Source organism: Parasteatoda tepidariorum, chromosome 7, assembly GCF_982258835.1.
Source record: "Parasteatoda tepidariorum strain Cologne lab strain chromosome 7, Ptep-v5.0, whole genome shotgun sequence".
NCBI lineage: Eukaryota > Metazoa > Arthropoda > Arachnida > Araneae > Theridiidae > Parasteatoda > Parasteatoda tepidariorum.
In genome coordinates, this window is record NC_141761.1 from 43,849,199 (window position 1) to 43,866,986 (window position 17,788).

The 17,788-nt window shown below is 27.9% G+C and overlaps 1 long non-coding RNA gene across 1 annotated transcript in view; it reads left to right on the forward strand.

Moving 5' to 3' along the window:
• Positions 1 to 210: 210 nt before the first annotated feature.
• The window catches only part of LOC139426050 (uncharacterized), a 101,636-nt gene continuing 84,058 nt past the window's right edge, over positions 211 to 17,788 (forward strand). The window contains exon 1 of the long non-coding RNA XR_011637306.2: positions 211 to 435. This is a non-coding gene — a long non-coding RNA (uncharacterized LOC139426050). The remainder of the gene's footprint in view (positions 436 to 17,788) is intronic.

Sequence of the window (17,788 nt, forward strand, 5' to 3'; positions counted from 1 at the left end):
AAAAAAGGAAATTAATTTGTGAATGTACGCCCCGTTTGCTTGTGAGGTGGTTAATTGAATATCTTATTGGATTCTTCCGCATCCTTTTCCCTCTCAATGAGTAAAATCCCCAGTCGAAGGTAAACATGTTTGCAAATGGTTAAGAAAAGGGATAATTTCGTCGTAGCGGATTGTTAATTAGCGAGAGAGGGAAGACGCGCTCTCTTGACCGTTGACCTTGCAAACCCTTCAAGATCCTAATAAGTAATTAGTGTAGGAACTAATGAGAAAAGTTCTCTTTAACAAACTGGCTTCTTGTGTAGTAAGTGAAAACAAAATAGTCGCAGAATAAGACTTACCGGAAGTAAAAATTGTCTGCTTCATTTTTAACTTAATTAAATCCTTCCTATTGATTTAATTGGAATTATCTGATGTGAAAACGAATTTCTACGAAAGGTTAGTTTTCTGATAAGTAATTTATATTATTTAATAATGTACTGTTTCTCAAAATTTCGTTAAATTTTCTCAATTTGTCTCAAATTTTCGTTTAAATTTGCTGTTATATTTAAAAAAAAGCAAATAAGTTTTTTAATCAAGAGAAGGCATTCATATAAATTTCTGTCATTTCTTTATTTAGAAATACTTTCTGTTTTAATTGCTTATAAAACTTCAGCAAATTTTTAATTTTTATATATATTTTTTTTTGGAGGGGGTGAATTTTATTTCAAAAAATTGGTGCTCTAGAGCTCTAACTGTAGTGATTTCAAAACCTCATAATATCAATTTTAGAAACAATTTTATTTCAAGTAAGTTCAGACAAGTTTTTATTCTAGTCATCGATTATGTTATACGGAAAAAAAAGTATTTTAGGTGGTATTAAAAATTTTCTCTGGTTTAAAATATTTTAAAGTGAAATAAAGTAACTTTTTGAAGCGAATTTACGAACTAACTTCAATTTTAAAAAAAAAATAAAAAATAAAGACTGAGTTTTCAATTTGCATTTCTAAAAAGGAATTTTTCTTAAATTTTGCATGCTTAAAACTCTAGTATTTTTGTTTAAAAGCAAAAAATAAATAAATAAATGTAAGCAAAAAAAAAACTTCTTTTGTTTCTCATAAGGAAAATATGAAGAAGCAAACTATGAATATATACTAGCTTAAATTCAAAAATCAAAATAACGAATAAAACTTTGCGGTGGTATTTTAACAAACACTTGAAGTCATATTAAAGGAAGGATATACAATTTAACTGATGAAATAGACTAATTAAATAACAGAATAATGAGGACAAGAATTAAACTTCTTGACAAAAATAAGGAGCTGCTGTTGAATTTAAATTCTGAAAAGGTTTAATTACGAATAAGTTTTTCTTTCGTTTACATGAATTTGTTTTCAGTAATAAAAATTAATATGCTTTACTTTGAACAATTGTAACATTACCTAAATGGTTATTCAAAGTGTAGCCACCCAACACGAATTCTCAGTACATCTCTGTCTCCAATTGATTGGTGTTTTTAAATCTAATAAAGTAAAAAAATTATCGTGAACCAAATTATTTCAAAATATTTATAAATAAAAAATATCGATTTCCTTTAACTGTAAAGTGATTAAAATATTTAAAAATGTGTTTAAAAATATCAAAAATAAAAAGTTGAACTACGTAAAAATGAAACAGAAATAAGTACTAAAATAAGTTAAAAAACAAAAATAATGCCTACAAAAACAGACATACTATAATTTCAACTTTATAATGAAAAACCTTCATCAGTATCTAAGCACAGAGTTGGACAGGAAAACACGGGTACGCGTATAAAAATTATGAACTAGTTATATTGAAAAAATGGATTGACTAATAGAAGTATAACAATCTTAAACAAATTAATCTTTAAAAAATAAAGTAGATTAGAAATGGGTGTGATAGGATAGAATAGAGTTTTTAGTGAAGTGGATTAACAAGAAGTGGATTAACTAAATGAAGTGGATTAACAAACTATCGAAAGTAATTCAAAGATAATCCGATAATTATTACAATTCTTCAAAGTATAAAATGATTCCCAAAAATCATTAGCGGAGGAGCAATTTTAAGTGTTTCAAGTAGATGTATGTACTTGGTTATTCATGAAGTTTCTTTAAAACTCAGCAAAACTGCTTATGTAAAAAATGCGTATGTGATTTTATTTATGTTTTTCTTCAAGTTGCTTAGCTGTATTCATATATAGTACAAAGTTGATCCTTTCTTCTCTTAGGTAATTGAATTAAACCACAGCTTAAAAATGAAAAATGTTTTTAAAAAATTGCAGTTTAAATTATTGATTATTGATGAATCATGTGTTATGAGTGATAATAATGCATGTTGTCACGTTATTTCTAATTCCCTAAAATATAAAATTATTCCAAAACAACCAATTTCTGAAGAAACTCTTGCTAATGAAATATTAAAACCAATAGGAATTGTCAAAACTTATAGCGATTAATTTTGGTTTTCTTTTTCATAAACGAAACTTTTTTCGCTTTATTTAAGAAAGTAAATATTTCTAATGATGAGTTTTTAATATTTCATTTATTTACTGTCATTTCCTAAAGATATCATAGCATATTTTCAGAAATATTTAATTGATGACACTTCCAAAAGAGAGCGCCAAAAACGACATGCTTTATTTTCATTTCTTCTCTTTGAATTTTATGCTTTTTTATTTTTAAAAAAATTTACGCCTTGGGTAGAAGTGTGGCTCTCTTTTTGTTAAAAAAAGTTTTCTGATATTTAACTGTCATAAGCAGAAGAACTCTTTTTTTACCCCCTAAAGTTACCAGAAGAATAAAACCATTCTTGACCTCTTATGGAGTCGGAATTTGTATGTGCTTTTTTTTTTCTTCTCCATTTTTAGATTTTCAATGGCTAATTCATTCCTTAGAATATATCTTGAAAAATTTAACACTCTATTTGAAACAGTTTAAATCAAAAATTACAAAAGTTATTGTCGTTTCTAAAATTCTGTTGAAATTCTTAATGCAAACAAGAAATTTTTTTATTCAAAAAATGTCTTGAAAACAAAATTTTAAATGTAAGAACTTTAATAAAAAAAATTTATTAAAAAAATGTCTTTTTTTTAAAACGAAAGTTTCAGGCATTTAATTATTTAAAAATAAAAATACAAATCTTCTCCTTGAGGACTGATAAACTCAAAACTAAACTATTAATGGATATTTTAATCAAAAATAAAGCGATTTGTGCTTTGAAATATGAGATTAAATATAAAACTTCATTAATTTCAAACAGGAATATAGACATATGAAGAGTTTTTTGTAATTAAGTTTTTGAATGAAATTTTTGTTGTAACTTAAATTTCTTCTCTTAGACAAATCAATTGACTTACTCAAACTATTTGTAATTTAAATTAATCTGTAACTACACAATAATTGACTTACTCAACTACGGAAGTTCAATATTTTTAATTCAAAAACTAATCAAACACTTAAATATTGTATAATTTTATTGGTTTGCACTTTTTGTTGCGTTATGAATACAAGAACGCTGTTTTAAATTTTTTATTGCACTTCACATTTTTAGAATTCAGTTTTACTTTTTTTAATAATTTGTTTTATTTCTATTTCTATTTGTCACTTTTTCGGTCGTATGTTATCTTTTTTAATCTAAAAGTGCTATTTGCGTATTAATCATTTTTTAGTTATGTATTTATCTGATTTTATAGACTTTTGCATTAATTTATCTACTTAGTACTTTCAGAAATTTTCGAAATTTTGTTTTTCTTCAGTCCAATATTCGATTTTTCTTCTGAATTTGTTACATTTATTTTGTTACATGTTTTTTTTTTTTTTTTTTAGAAACTTTAAATTTCCATACATTTCTATCGCTCTCGATTGGTTTTTTTTTAAATTTGTTCGAAATCTCCTTTTTTCTATCGATTAAAATATTCTGTAATAAATTAAATTAGTTCAAACAAGTGCTATAAAATAGTTACATTAATTGTTAAACACCCAACAAATAAGTATGATCTACTATCCGTGTATGCTAAGAAATGTTTACTGAAACTTCTCCTAAGAAACGCCTATTCCTTCTTTTTTTCAATATCTGTTTTCTTTTCGGTATTTACTTATGATGATCTGTGATGAAAAATATCTTAACTACTTGAAGTACTGAAAAAATTAAGCACAGGAATGAGAGGATTAAACGAAATACATTCAAAAAACCATTTTTTTAATTTAATGTTATGTTATTTCATCATTTTCAGTTCATTAATTTGAAAGTGAAAAAAAATTCTTCATGTAATTTTTTTCAATTTTTCAAAATTCTCGCTTTTTTCATTAATTTTTTCATCAAGCTTCCAGGTCGAAGATTTGAACATAAATCAAATGCCTGTTTATAAGCTTTAGCTTAATTCACCAATTTAGAAGATTAAAATAAATAAATAATACGGATTGATCGAAAATATAAGCTTTTCTGAACTAATTAAAATTTATTTCTGATTGAAACCTCCTTTTTAGTTATGAAACACACATTCTGATATATATTCATATATAGATTCACTATATAGATAGATCTGGTATAGAATCACTTACAAAATTTTATTTTTTCAATTTTATTATTAAAAAAATTTTGGCGTTTTTTCTGTCCAAAAAAGAACAAACAATTAAAAAGAAAAACAATTTAACAATTGCGTTAGAGTTTCATGTAATATTTTTTACACACTATTCTAATTACTTTTTTAAAAGCAACAAATGCAACATAAAAATAATTGTACTCAAAAGTGAAAAATAAAGATTTTGCGTGTATTTTCAACGTTTTTTTTTATTATTTTGAAGGATTTAAACATAATAAATGTATGGTAGATACAATTCTTTAGTTTTCAATATGAAATAGAATGATTTAGCGATTTTGTCGTCGGTTGAATTTTAAAACAACCCTAATAATATCCTAATGTTTTAAGTCTTAAAATACTATAAGAGCAGTTTGAATTATAGACAGATAAAGGCTTTTCTGAAAATAACTGGAAAAAAATATATCTAAAAACGACCAAAAATTAAAGTTTCTAAAAATGCCACATAATCTTGTCTTGTAATGTCAGATAGTCTTGTAACAAACCATTAATTACAAATATTTCGTTAAGCCAAATGAGCTCAACGATAAACATGAATGTAGTAGAGTATGCAGTTTTGTTTTTAGTCTCGCTTTTGTCTTTTAATAAAAGTAATTAAAGGACAACGGCAATAGAAATAAAAAATCACAATAAACAGCGTACTGCATAAGAAAATAACCGAAGAAAAGCTATATATTCGTTTCAGAGAGCTGTAAAAAATCGTCAAATGGCTATTGACACCAATGGAGCTTAAGTAATTTTAGAAATATGTACTACTGGTTGTTGTTGTTGACGTATGCCAATTAGGCAGAGGGGTTGACATTTTTCTTGTTTTACAGTGGCGCCATCTATGACCAAGAATTAGACTTCTGTCACACTCATACGTCACACCCGCTTATAGGGCGGACCCATTCATTCATTCACAGATCGCAATTTAAACCTGAATCAGATAACGATCAATCTCCTATCCAGTACCCCCAGAGGTATTGATTTGTTATAGGAACATGGAGGACTTTGAGACTCGACAGATTTAACGTAAATCAATCACCATTTACTACACGGGGAGTCTTCGGCCGGCAGGGATCGAACCTCTTGGACATGGGCCCAGTGCCCCACCATCCAGGCTATCCTGGCTGTACTACTGGTATTATGGTAATAGGGACAGTTTAATAGAGTTAACAAGTATACTATTGTAGATACAAATGCACGTTAAAAGTATGTAATTAAAGTATTTAGTAGTTAAATGTTCAATAGGTGCCAAATGTACCAATAAAATTATTTAATTTTGGTAACTAAGTACTTAATGAAGGTACTGTAATGCGTTTTTATGGCCCCCCGAAAGGAAAGGATAGCCGGAAAAATTTTATGATTGTGATAAACGTTGACTGTCATGAATTTTTCCTTGCTCATGTGGGCATTAAGGAATATGACGGAATTTAAGGAATTTTTTAAGGAATTTTTTAAGCAAACTTTTAAAAAAAAACTCCATCCCTGATCTTAATTGTCCTAGAAACCTCTCACCCGCTATAGCAAGACTCCGTACTGGCCATTTCAAGGACATGAAGAATTTTTCAGAATACATTTTGAACTTTCAAGCCATTCTGGTTGTACTTTATGAACTCGGCTCAAAACCAGAGGACAGCCTATACAGTCTTCAACCCCCATAAAACGCAAAAATCATTCTCCAAACTTTGGAAAATATTTGACACCGTCATAGACAGGACAAGAACAACATCATGATTTAGTTTCGAGAAATGCTATTTTAAAAAATGAATATAGTTAATCTTTAGTTTGATAAGATGACCTTCTAAAAACGCGTTTGCCTTATATAATAACTGTGATGCCAGAATTGGCATACACATATTTATTTTCTATCTTTTAAAATATCTTTCATTACTTAAGCTGATTTTTTATTAATAGAATTACATTTAAAATAAATCACAAACTTAATCTTTTTAAAACAAACATAAAATATTTATTTCTTCTCTTCCAGATCAATGTAACGGATACTTTTTTATTTCATTACTAATGCAGACTTATATATTCACTGTCGCCTTTAATCGAAAACAAAAATCTATTTATAACTTTTTATTCTAATTTTCCAACGGCTAAATGTTTCGGTTGCATGGTTGTAATAATTCACATAAATTTGTTGGCGACTCGTGATCGCCAAGGTATTATTTTAAACCCAATATTGATAGGCTGGTTGGCTTTGTTTTGGCTATGTAATATTTTAATAGACCGCCAATTTTGGATCTCCTACCCATGCTTCTCATGTGTCCGATCGGAACAAATTACATGTACTTTTTAATTTGGCTGATTAGGCAGGTCGTGGGGATTGTCTCCCATGGCCTGACCTATTTTAATATTACTATGCAAAACTTATTAAACTGAAATTCTTATGAATGATATTTTGTAACTCGAGCTCTGCAAATATACTACTAAATAAAAGCCTTTTTTTTTATATATTCTAATCCGGCTCAACTATTATTTTCATCTTCTTCTGTTTTCATCACCATCTACAATTGCTCAAAATCTCCAACTACTCCCAACAACCTGAGATTTCCATATCTCAACATAAATTGACCCTTTGGAAGAATTTCTTCATAAAAATGGTGCCTAGTTACGAGGAGCGAATTGGGTTATCAACGCAAGTCTTTTAAAGCATCTACTGATCTTCAAATCCATAATTTTTATCTTCACGGCTACTTTATACTTCATACTGGAGCTCATGCTTAGCGGAGAATTTGGAATGCTGCGAAAACGTATGGAATTGGATGAAGCTTGGTTTACGATGCTCTATTTCGTCTGATGTTCGACATTCCCCCCTCCTACGCTACTCGAAAGAAATATCTATTAATTTATGATTCATCATAAAGAAGAAACTAAATTTGTGTTTCCTTCAACTCTCGTCTTGCTTTTGATTTCGTTTTCATCAGGATTTCATCGAACAGTCATCCGTTACGTATCCTTTCAATTATTTATATTTTATGTTTACAACATTTAATTGAATTTAAAATTTTTGTATGACAAATTGATAAAGCATTTGACTTAAATTTTTTTTAGAAGTTAAAAATATAATAGAATATTTTTAATTTTATTTATTTACAACCTGAAATTTTGTAATTAATTCAGTTAAGTGGCATATCTGATCTTATTATTAGCCTTTTGGTGATGTTTATACAGGTGAAGAATTTATTGAAAATTGAATTATTGTTGGAACTAACTTGAATTCTGAAACGAATATATTTTCACAGGATTTGAATAATTTAGTTAATGTTTTTATTTCAGTGATAAGGCTTTGTAATTAATTAATATACAAAAGAAATGATAAGTCAAATCAATTTTTCCATATTTTATTTTCTATAAAAAAAAATCGAGTGTTATATATTTTATTCGAGTGTTGCATTTTTTTAAAAATGAACATTAACGATGTTTTCAGTGATTTTAAAGAATAGCAATAACATTTAAGAGCTTTTTATTATTCACGTTTATTATTCTATAAAATGATATTTGAGTTAAGATTTAAATTGCTAACTCTTGAATTAAACTGTTTTAACGTCTGAACAGAATTATGCAAATCTAGTATTGTTTTCAAAGAAAATGTTATTGGTAAATAAGAAGGAATGTTCTTAGACTTCCTTGCGTTTTATTTTATGATGTTATGGGAGCTTTTGTGTTTTTGCATCTGATTTTACCAGTAAGCAAACTTTGTTAATTTGAGAAATCTCTTCAACTCTTGTATTCATATTACAAGCTATTTCTTCAAATCGAAACAAGAAATGTTGGTTAGGTGTAATTTGCATGTGAAGTTTCTTTAAGTATCTTGTATTTACGGATCGTGAGATGTTTGACATTCTACTTATTTATAAATTTATTTTCAAAGATTGGTTTCTGCAATCAAATTTTGCTATCTAATTAGGAACAACAGAACGTAAAATATTCATATCATATATTGGTTCATAGAAAGAATTTCAATTTTGTCTGATTTAATTGGTCATTTTAACATTATTTATGTCACCGTTAATATTTTGGGTTGATCATTATCAGGAATTGCAATATTACAATAAAAAGAAATTGATTTTATACTGTTTGCCATAAATTGATATACTGTATATATACATTAAGTGCATTTTTTAAAATTATTGTTGTTTATTTACAAATGTTTTTAAACTAAACCAGAAATGTATCTTAAATAATACTGATAATAATAATGATATATTTTATAAACCCTTATGCACACTTAAATTTTGCAATTTAAATTAGCTTCAAGCTAATTAAGTTATTTTGAAGTGCTCATAAATATCAATAATTAACTATATATTTTTTTGAAATGTTGAAATTTTCAAATAAGATAACAATACTTAAATATGGAATATTGACCTCTACACAAAAACACAATAGGGAGTAACATGTTATTAAAATGTATTATAAGGATTAAGTTATCCCAAAGTGATTCTTAATCAGTACTTATAGTAGTGTAACATAATTTCACCCAGATTTTTTAAGAATTATGAAGTAAAATAATAAACACACAATTACACACTTTTGTTATCTTATGAAACTATGTGTTGGTCTGATATTTCAATCCTATAGAAGTTAGGTTGGTATGAGTGCTTGCAAATTTGAAAATTAAAGATTTCAGCCTCTATATATTTTTTTTCTTTAATTAAAAATTTCATTAACTGTCTCATTGTTGCTGTTGTTTTGCATGGAGGCATCTGTACAGAATGATTTATGGTGATTTTCTTTACTAGGGCCCAGGTAATTAAAACTCATTAAGTGACATAGAGATATTTTTATAATAATATGAACATAGTAATAAACAGTTTATCTAATATATATTTTTTTAATTTTACAATAGCTATTATATTTATCACAAATAGTTTTTCTCTTACATAAGTAAGCCATTTTATTCAATGCAAGTGCATATTCAATAGGGTTAATCCAAATAGTTACTCATGAATATTTTGTTTTATCAAAACATAAATAAATTCAGAAATTTTATTATATATATTTAAAAGAAAAATATTCTATTGATTTGATCAATGCAATTGTCAAATATTTTTTTAATATTTGAATTTCTATTAAATAAGTGTCTAACTGAGCAAAAAATAAATTCATGAAATTCAAAATGAGAATAATTGAGCATTTATATATAATATGACAATATTTTCCTTCATTAAAATGAAGTGAATTTTTATAAATGCAGTGAAAAAGAAAATAAATAATAACTTCTATCTTCTTGAATATAATACACTGCCATGATAGTATAAATGCTAATACAATGCATCATGTATGCAAAAATTCAGGTTAGAATCCTGATCATAGGCTTGCTATAACATTAATTCAGAAGTTAATAGGGTTATAAAAAAAAAAAAACTATAAAATTATTTTACCTTGAATTTAATACTAGATAGCTGTGATAGTATAATTGTTAATACATTGTCTCACAAAAATTCAGGTTGGAATCCTGATCACATGCTTTTTAGATCATATTAGTTAGTTCAAAGGTTAAAAAAAAAATAAAAATATAGATATATATGCTGCATTTTTAGATAATTTTGCCTCTGAAATAATAGAGATGATTTTACCTCTTGAAATATAAGAGATGAAAATTTTGCCTCTTGAAATATAAGAGATGATAATTTTGCCCCTTATGAAAATGGGATGACTAAACCTAGGTAAATAATGTAGCAGTCTGATCAACTGTTTACTTAGAGCTAAAATAAAAGCTCATATTTTTTTTGAATGATATGCTCTGCTCAGTATGTTTTTAATAATAAACTAAAGAATTTTTATGGACACTTATAATTATTTGAATATTTCATAGTAATAAACATTTCATTAACTTAAAATAAGAAATATAGAATATGATAAGATAAATTGCACTTATATGTTTGATTATTTTATACAGTATATGCATATCAATGTTGAAAAGTATTAATGACTATGAAAAATATATGGTAAAATGAAATGATTTTGCAAATTATGTTATTTGTTACTGATATAGTTTTCTCAAATTTGAGAGAAATTAGAATATCCTATCCAGGTGAGGACAATGCTCAGCTAATTTTACATCAACATATGATTTAATAACATGAGTATTGAAAAGATATATTTGAAGTATAACTGTATGTCTAAAATTTTTTTGAATAGTAATTTTGCTTTGATATTTAACTTTACATAAGTTTATATTATTATTTTGTTTCTTGAATATATTATGCTTCAGTGCATAAATTTTTTGTGACATGGGGGAGATCCATTAATAAAAAAAAAATAAAAAAAAAAAATATGTATATACATACTATATATATTACATATTTTTTTCTGTGTTCAGCGGGGATATATGTGATGCCAGAATTGGCATACACATATTTATTTTCTATCTTTTAAAATATCTTTCATTACTTAAGCTGATTTTTTATTAATAGAATTACATTTAAAATAAATCACAAACTTACTCTTTTTAAAACAAACATAAAATATTTATTTCTTCTCTTCCAGATCAATGTAACGGATACTTTTTTATTTCATTACTAATGCAGACTTATATATTCACTGTCGCCTTTAATCGAAAACAAAAATCTATTTATAACTTTTTATTCTAATTTTCCAACGGCTAAATGTTTCGGTTGCATGGTTGTAATAATTCACATAAATTTGTTGGCGACTCGTGATCGCCAAGGTATTATTTTAAACCCAATATTGATAGGCTGGTTGGCTTTGTTTTGGCTATGTAATATTTTAATAGACCGCCAATTTTGGATCTCCTACCCATGCTTCTCCTGTGTCCGATCGGAACAAATTACATGTACTTTTTAATTTGGCTTTTGATTAGGCAGGTCGTGGGGATTGTCTCCCATGGCCTGACCTATTTTAATATTACTATGCAAAACTGATTCAACTGAAATTTATGGATAATATTTAGTTTTGTATCTCGAGCTCTACAAATACTATACTACTAATAAAATCTTTTTATTAATTCTAATTCGGCTCAACTATTGTTTTCATCACCCTTCTGTTTTCATTGCAATCTTCAGTTTGTCAATATCTCCAACTACTCCTCACCACTCTGAATATTCCTATCTTTCCGTCTTCATAAAATTGGCACCCCTGATAATTTATCTTCATAATAACGACAACAGTAAATTGAAAAAAAAGTGACATAATTTACATGCCTTTCAGTTTTCTGCATGTTATCGTTGTGTTGATAAATACACATTTAATGATTATGATATATGTAATTTAGTTGACTTTCAAAAACTATATCTCACACCTAAATCATTAAATATTTTTACATTATTATGATATTTTTACAATATTATTACAAGTCATAATATTATGAAATAATTTGGTAAAATAAAAAAGATGTAAGTAATTTCTTTATGAGCTTTCTTTTCTTCTTAATTTCTTTTCTTTATAATTATCCAAGACATTGCTTGGCAAAACATGTTTTTTTGAAATTCGTAATGAAGCAACTAAGACTTTTTTTAAAAATTCAAACGGAAACTAAGAGCAGTCAATTCCTTATTATAATATGGATTTAAATGATTGTACTATTTTTTTTTTCGAATTGGGTGCCATCTGACCTATAGAATAGTACAAGTTCGCGCTCTACTATTGCAATTTCAACAATAACGAGCAAAACGTTATAAGAAAGAGTGTGAAAAACGTATTTTATTACATTTTTCGCGATATTTCCAGTTATAAAATAAAAAGAAATGCAAATACTGATCGAAGAAAATAAACTATGAATGAATAATAAATATTTTTACAGTGATTTCTAAAAAAAAAAAGAATTTCGCCTACTCGCAATTTACAAAATGTGTTTATTGACATAGTTTGACGGCAATACGATAATCGAACTATTAACTCGATGAAGACATATGCTTTGCTGCTCTTGTTGTTTCAACTTAATTTTGATTCAATGAGCACCCATAAACTTTAATGCTTAAAATATAATTGAGAGTTACTAATGACAGATATGTTATCCTCGCCTTTGACTTGTACGCTTCATAAGCTATGAAAATTATAGATTAAAGACTGAAAATATTGTAAAGAGTGATGTATTTCTTCATATTCCTTGTTCCTAGAGTTCGATATAACCTCGCTAGATGAATCCTTCCACCTGCCTCAGTAGATGGCAGCACTTCTCAAATTGTTTAGCAGACCAACTATTTCATGTTAGATTTGAAATTGCTGTTGACTTTAAGAATCGCTAAACACGCCAATTTCAATCACCAACCTCGCTCAGTTTATTAATAGGAGAGCTTTGTAGAGGCACTTTATAGAAAATAGTTGTCTTTTAAAGCTGAATAGCCATTTTTGCAATCAAAGTTCACGTTTTTTCTCTACATGCCGGAAGTTCAAAGTTTTGGCCACGCAAATGGCAATAGACATGGACAATTTATAACCTTTCTAATGTATAAAACGGAGTGAATGACTTTTACATGGACATACAAGGGTATGAACAAAGACATACAGTATTAAATATTCGATTAACACAATAATTTTCTCAAAACACAACCATCATTATTCTCAAAATAAGGAATAATCCGAAAAGTTAACGAATAACCAAAACTTAAAAATTGATTTGTTTTACTTTAATTTTCTGAATCTCTATTTAACACACATTTTTCTGTTAAAATAAACCTAAAAAAATATCTAAAACATTTTTGATTAATCGTATCCCTGTCCCTAGAGATGGTCTCCCCCAAAAAGAAATAATAGGAATAAAAAGCTTCTTTTTAACTACATTTTAATACGAGTATATTTCAAATTTTTAATTCAGAAAAAATGTGCTTAGATACATTTTAAAGTCTTATTTTCCACAAAAAGTTAATTATTACATTTTTATTCTCTCTATACAAACCTATATGAGATAAATATTTTTTTCATTAAATGACAATATGAAAAAAGTTTAGTGTATTGATCTTTAAAGGATGTCGTCTGCTTCTGGTTTTTTGTTTAATGCAAATTTAAAAACAAAGAATATGAATAAGGAATGAGATTTCCGATTTTCGTAAGGAAGACGGTAATGGTAAGGAAAATTATTTTTCGTATTGAATTTATTCTGTTTATTAAGCAATGCTTCTACCTCATAAGTAATTTAAAATTTAATCATTGAGTTCGTATATTAGATTCATCTTTTTTATTTTTTAAACAAAGATAAATAAAATCTAATAATAAGAACTCAATATACTTCCAGATTACTCCACATCATAATTAGGTTGTTCCTTTCCTTATTGTTATGAGCCGCATTAATTTAGAGAAAACGAAATGCTCTTGATAAACAATACTTTCTTCTGTATTTTTCAGAAAATTAGATTTTGTAACTGAACTATGTTGCAAAAAGCTCTATAAATTTATAATTTTTTATACCATTATCGGTATTATGTAACTCCTATTTTTTTTTTTTTTTAATTTCATTTAGTTCTAAAGTTAATATCTATATTTAAGTATTCCTAATACTTTTTCTCAATAAATAACATAGTTATTAGTTATAATTCAATTTCAAAATAAGTGAATATAACTCAATAAATGTGATGGTTAAACAAATGTAATAGCTCAATAAATGTAATTTTTTATGCGATACTAGCTCGTAACGAATTATTATTCTAAATCATATAACTAAATATATAATCTATTTTATTCTTCATTCCTTAAAATTGTTTGTCCCTGGTTCGATCCTCGGGCCGGGCAGGGTTGACTCAGCCTTTCATCCCTTCAGTGGGTCGATAAATGAGTACCAATCATGCTTGGGAACTAAACACTGGGGGTTCCGCGTTCGGCTGACCACCTGACCGGAACATCTGCTTCTCCACCCGAGAGCCTAAGGTCAAGAAAACTGAGATGGACACAGTAGGCCTTGGCCCTCTAGGGCTGTCGCGCCGCTGAGTTTAGTCAACTATATTGATGATGATTTATGGTATTTATTATCCCATCATTTCTCATCATTGAATAAACATGAAACAAATTGCGGTAGTTAAAATGCTTCAAAGTGATTCTAAAGATTTACTCCTTTTGAAAAGGTTGGCAAATTCTTAACACGTTTCATGGTTTTAGCTCAAAAACAGTCTACTGTTACTATTTTTTTTAAATTAGCTTTTAATTTCGATTTAAAATAATTTTCATTTTTCATTTAAAGTTAGCAAATTTACAAAATCATATGTTTTAAATTTTAAGGAATAAAAAAGTTGTTCCTTGATATTTATTACCAATGCAAGCTAATGCGCTATTACATTGCGCTACTATTTTAAAGCATAACTGCATTTTTAATGCAAGTTACTAAATGAAAAGAAAAAGAATCCATAGCATTATTCGAAACTGCATCATGCTAATAATGTTAATTCATAATACCTTATTTTTATAGTCATTGGTATTAAAAAAAGCATTTAATATAAAATAGATTTCTGGATTTTTTTTAATATTTGTAGAGATATTTATGCTCAAGAGATCAGAAGTAACATTTAGTTTTGCTCCCGGAATCTAATCTTCACATTGATTTTCAGAATAATAAGCATAAAATATTTATTTTCTTACTTAACAATAGAAATAGCATGGTAACATTTTACTTATCACACTAAACATTCCTTTCCTTAGAGCTCAAATTTATCGGACATTTTATGCTTCCAGGAAAATATATTCGGCTCTTTTATCTTCATGCACCCTTGACAAAGTGACATTATGTAAGTAATCAAACGATAATATTTACAGTCAATGAATTCTCCCTTCCCAAGACGGAAGATTTAGAGGTTCCCTGGTTCGTGTTCCACCAACAATGACTAATGTGAAATCGATACAGACTCCTTAAAATGCTAATCCTAAATTAATTACTTGTAACATCTAAGAAAAGTTTTGCCCGCATGAATGCCACTTACTACTGAAGCTTAAATGAATAGCTTCATGTGATATTGGAATTAATAACTTAAAACTCATATGCTAAAGTTTGCCGATCATCATTTTAAAAAAAATGAACTTCTCTTAATGAACTTATTCCCATCCATTGCCACCATATTTGTAGATAATGGAATAATTAAATAAAATCTGGTTATTGTTTCATCTCAGAGTCAGAGTCATCTTTCCTATAATATTTATAATAATATTATAATATTTCAATTTTTTTTTATTTACTTGAAGTTTTTTATGTTCTAATAAAGTTTTAATTACTAATTATTCAACAAGACAATATCTTTGTCAAAAGATGAACAATAAAAGTCTTGCTTTGCTGAATTGAGTGAAACGATCTGGCGGGGATTTAGGAATGGACCTGAAAGAATACAGCTCAAAATCCTAGCCGCTCAGAATAGCCTTGATGGAAATAAAAATATGCTTCAAATATCCCCTGAGCTGCGATGGCTCAGGGGATAGAACGTTCGCTTTTCAATGAGGTGAACCGGGGTTCGATCCTGGCGATGGCTAGTCGATACGAATCTGCATCCGGCTTGCACTGACCTTAGCGCTGACGTGAAATGTCCTCAGTGGTAGACGGATCATGTGTTAGAGTCTCTTTGCCGTCAGGCTAACCGTGGGAGGTTCTCATAATCGTCCTCTCCATGTAACGCAAATGAGGGTTAGTTCCATGAAAAATCCTCCACGAAGGCAAATTTCTCCCTACACTTGAACCAGGAGTTCCCTTGTCTTCTGGATTGGGTTCAAAATTACAAGACTGCGGAGTTGAACATTAGTAGTCGTAAACCCAAAAATTGGGTCGGCTGTTCAACGACGGTTATTAAAAAAAATAATACCTTTTGTTAAAATCTAAAAACCAAAATTATTTTTAGTGAAAAGTTTAGATTTAAAATAAAGTTTTGCAAATGATAGATACCCACTTGAAAAAATTAGATCAAATTACAGCATGTTTGAAAATTATCTTCAGTCCTTCCAAAGTCACTGCATGTTTTCTGGATAAAGCTTAATTCGTAAGACACAAGCAAGAAACTTCATAAGAGAAAAAGAAAAAGCAAGAAAAGGAATAAGACAAGAACAGAAACGGAATTTCTTTTAACCCAACAGATATGTTGTATAATCTAGGTGCAATTATATTTTATTGAGCTCAAAAATATAATACTTAGGTACTTTTAGGAAACAATATTTTCTACAGCTATCGTTTTCGCTTTAAAATTCTGACGTGCATTTTGAAGTTTAATTGTAATAGTTTGGAAATCAAAATAGTAATATTTAGATGCAAATAATACCAACTCTTAATGCCACAAAGGATTCTTAGAAATTAGTTTCATGCATTATTCAATGCTTATTTTTCTTAACTACAATGCTTCCTGCAAAAACTATTTTTGAAACTGAGGAGGTACACTTAAGAGTTGAGCTACAACTTTTAGCATGAAATTATAGTTGAAATTTTACTCAAAAATGAAGCTTTTGCGAAAGAAGTATTTTCTGTGAGAGTTAAACTTTAACTGCGTTGAACTTACGGTAACCCATTGAATTTAGTCTATGAAGAATAAAAACTCAATGGCATGTAATACATCCGTTATGTGTTGAGAAGTCCCAAAAAGTTTTATCCTGGGGCCCCAAAATTTTTAATCCACCCCAGAAAAGGCAAAATTGGAACTTAGAGCTACTTTGGGTTTTTTTTAAAAAAGAATAACGCAATAAAACTATGCACTTAATAATTTTGAATTATTTAATACTGTTACTTAATACTTTTTTAATTTTTTAAGATAAAAATTATACTTACAAAACTGACATTGCAAAATGCCATTGCTCAATTTTCTTCAATCTAAAAACAAATGGCAATATTTTTTTAGAATATCATCGAACAACTCTCGGTATTTAAATAATAGGCTAATTCTGAAGACAGTATACTTTTATTAATTTGAATTTTGGAAAGAAATCTGTAAATTTTAGTTCCTATCATGATATACTCCTTTTCCTACATAATAAAACAACAAACTTTTTTTAATCTCATTCATTCAGAGGTATTATAGAGTAGAAAAATTAATGGTAGGTGTAAAAATGCTCTGTTGTCAAAAGTTTTTAGGGAAAAAACAAGCAAAAGAGATTAACTAAAATCCTAGATAAATATGATCGAAGTGCTCTCCAAAACATCGATATATGTAATAGATTGAAGCTAAGTATTCAGTAGTTTAATTAATAATTCAGAAGCATATCTCTTAGGTATGACAGTGAACAATTTGCATTTGTGGTACGAATTTTCCATGTCAAATAATTGGCAAATGAAATGAAGGAATT